General features: G+C 37.0%; 1 protein-coding gene across 2 annotated transcripts in view; it reads right to left on the bottom strand.

The window, feature by feature from the left end:
• igfn1.1 (immunoglobulin like and fibronectin type III domain containing 1, tandem duplicate 1) overlaps positions 1-2,505 on the bottom strand; it is a 25,842-nt gene extending 23,337 nt beyond the window's left edge. For both annotated transcript variants that reach the window (XM_005729755.1, XM_005729756.1), the window contains exon 1: positions 2,295-2,505. The gene's annotated coding sequence lies outside the window, so the exon portion shown is untranslated. The remainder of the gene's footprint in view (positions 1-2,294) is intronic.
• Positions 2,506-3,639: the final 1,134 nt, after the last annotated feature.

The following is a 3,639-nucleotide window of genomic DNA, read 5'->3' as shown; positions in this document are numbered from 1 at the left end:
TGTGTGTGTGTGTGTGTATATGTTACCCCTGGTTCAGGATGTGTTTGAACAGTTTTTAGTGTTTAAAACATGGTTTAGTTCCTGTGTCACACTCTACTAATGAAGAAACAGACATAACCAAAATGCTCATGACTTTGAAATGTTGCTCATGTAATTCTTAAATTTATGCTTTCTTTGTTATCCTGCTTGTTCAATGTTGGTCTTACAGAAATTCAGGCATTCAGATAGCATGTGTGCTTGAACCTATATGAACTCCTCTAATCATTTGAAGGTTGTTAGGCTGGGTGAATTGAAAGCTGGTGTGTGGTGGATATGGGTGATCTATTGAGATCATCTTTTGAGAGACTGACTGATTTGGATGTCAAATAATCTCCACATTAACATTTCCACAAATAACTGTTTTATTTATAGTTGTGCACATGCTCTAGCATATGTTAAAAAGGTTCTGGGCTCCAGCAGTGATCTTGGCACTTGGTCTGTCTTGAGAATGAACAACACATATGGTAAAAGGAAAACAGCACGAAAAAGGAGACATCTTGCAAAAGGCAACGCTCTCATCTTCTCTTCCACTTAATAGTTGTTGCTGTGCTAGCTCTTATCATGTACTGTTTTGCTGCGGCTTGCATCTGTTTTTTTTAAATTTTGACTTGTGGGGGAGGGGATATTCTAGACATTTTTTTATTATCAATGCATTCCAGAATAAATCTGTCTTAGTCACTGTCCCAGAGATTCACGGATTTGTGCTGCAGGCTGCATTTCATTAAATGTTGTTACTTAAAAAAAATAAACAAAAGAAAAAAAAACACGCTTCAAAAAATCATTACATATAACCAGTATGTAGGCAGGCTGGCTGTCACTGCAGGCAAGATAACAAGCCGCCACCGCTGAAATTGGAGATGGACTATCTGAAATGCTGGGCCACTGCTACAGAAAAGTATTGGTTGTTGTTGCCTCATGTTTTCCTGTATACTTCACTACTGTACTTATTCATTATTATGTTCTTCATTTTAATTAAAAGTGGTAAAAATAGCACTGATATATTTATGATGATTGTTTTTTTATTATGTAATGACATCTATGTATTTCTTTTGCTTACAATACTGAAATGATCTCTTTCTATGTTACCAATATGAAATGGAGTCTCAAACATATAGAAATTTGTAAAGAAGACTCTTGAGAAATTTGAGAAACAGCAGACAACTAGACTGCACCCAATACGTAGGAGCGCATGTGACACCTACTGCAGATGACTGCACCGCTGACTACATATTCTGGAAATGGCATCTGGTAGCTTCTCAAATGTCCCTCACTGCACTTTTCTACACATCACTGACTGCAGCTGAGTGCACAAGATGCACAGCTGAAGTCACTTTCTAACACAAAACTGAGTCTGATGACATGTCTTTTAGTGTCCAAGTGTTAGTGGTACTATTTGAGCCTCCCAGTGGATTTGTTTATATGTTCGGTATTCAAAACATGTAAGAAATACTTAGCCTACATGTAATATGTATGTTGTAATGAGTCTGCTGGTCTTTGTCTATTTAAGCTACTAACTACACTGAATACAGCATTTTGCTTTGTTTTTTCAATCTTTAAATGCAAGAGAGATGCACCGTATGTGCTCAGTGTTAGGAGGATTTGTACATTGTGAACTGTAGCCCTGTGAATTCATTTAATGTAAAAAGAAATCCAGTTCTCTGCCAAAATACAACCCACTCCCTCTATGCAGCTTCTTGAATCTTAGGTCACATATTGATTTGATACCTCCTTCTAAACTTAGTCATCACCCAACAACCTCACAGCTCTGACCATACTGCTATGATGAGCTTCCCAGATTTAAAGCTATGAAATTCAAACTGAGAAGCCTACATGCCTTGCTTAAGTGATTTCATGCAGCAACATCAATTCTGTCCTCTTTGTAATTAAATCATGTTCTGTAAGTTTTAATGTATGTCTGAATTATTAATATGATAGCAAACCCTGCATGCACTGTAATTTTAGAAACTGAAATCAGATACCACATTCGTGACTTACAAGCACTTTTAAGCTTCAAGCTCAGTCTTTGGATGGGAAAATAGAAACATCTCTTCATGTCTCATGCATTTACACATTAGCTTTTCTATTGCAATGTTAAGCACCTGTTTACAAAGTACTGACATCTTTCTGATATAAACAGTGATGGTAGACATTGTATTCATGCAGATTGCGCTCCCAGCTGCAGACTTACAGAGGATAGGCTTTTGCAATTCATTTCTACATTTACTTATCCAGCCTTCATTTTGAGGGCCACCTACCTGCTCTCAGTCCTCTTAGCACTCTTCCCTTTCAGACAGCAGTCTGGTCACACTGTGCCTTCTCCTAATTTTTTCAGTGTAATAGATCCTTCCAGCAGTGTGCAAGTCTGAGCTCAATGCTCCTCTACTGCCCAGACCCAGTGACTGCCAAAAGCTGTTTAGGCTTTTTTGTATTAGTCGTGACCCCAAAGACATTGGAGGTTGAGTGGGTGGTGAAGTAGGGAGGTAATGTGAAGGGGTGGGGGGGTGGCAGCAGGTTGAACACCTATTAAATAATTTTTTTTCGTTAATCCAGTTTCTGAAGCCTGAATCTTTCCCTCTCTTTCTGTCTCTTTCTAAAATGTGTGTTTAGACAACCAGCATATAAAATGATGGACAAAAAATTAATCACCATACTATTCAACACAATTTAATTATAAACTAAACCCAAATATCACCTGGAAAGGGAAGTTGCAAAACATTAAACAAAACTACACGTTTTCAGTGCAGAGATGATGTCCTGTCATCCAGTGCATTATAACTTCATAACCTAACTCTGGCATTCATCAGAAGCAATCCATTCTTGACTGCTGGGACATAATAATTATCACCCTGTCAACTTTTATTAACAAAATAGGGAGTAGCTAAATGGCTAATATTGATGTGGCAACTGGAGTAGAAATATGTATTCATGATCATCTTAAATGGGTAAAGTATGATATCCATTAATGTGTTGTTGTTGTTTATCTTTCCTATTTAGGCCAAGTTTAAAGGCTGCAGCTATAAATGCTTTTGTGTCATGTCTTTTTAATACACACTAGGATATTGCAGACTGAATGTCATGTTTAGAGTTGTGGTATTATTTTAAGATTTGCTATAGAAGTTGCCAGACACTGTCTACAGAGGATTAAATAAAGAGATGATGTGTATTGTAGGTGTGTCATATTGTCCCCTCCCATTGGGTGTTCTGCCAATCACCAGGCAGCTGTTGAAACTTGCTCATTGGTGTTGACGAGTGTTAGTAACCGCAACAAAAACATCCTTACCGGAAATGCATACACACTAATACCATAATGAATTTAATGATTTAAAAATTCTAATATTCAAAAGTAGTTACGCCAAAAAATTTTAACACATGACAATATTTCCTTAAGCTTCCTGCCTTGACAGCAAACTTTGACTAAAAGTAACTAAAGGTCTCCAGGCAAAATATACTAATATATAGGCCCACCACTATTTAACTTATGCTTAATTAAATATATAGTTCATTGTAAAAATGAGAGAAAACCTATTCCAGAAAATAATTCCACTACAGAATAATCCTGCATGAGGATTTAATTTGTCATAGAGTGAGGGAGCAGCAACT

This window comes from Pundamilia nyererei, unplaced genomic scaffold (assembly GCF_000239375.1).
Source record: "Pundamilia nyererei isolate P.nyererei 1_Seehausen unplaced genomic scaffold, PunNye1.0 scaffold00034, whole genome shotgun sequence".
In the NCBI taxonomy this organism is placed as follows: domain Eukaryota; kingdom Metazoa; phylum Chordata; class Actinopteri; order Cichliformes; family Cichlidae; genus Pundamilia; species Pundamilia nyererei.
Note: the sequence above shows the minus strand (reverse complement) of the source record. Positions and strands in the feature narration are given on the sequence as shown.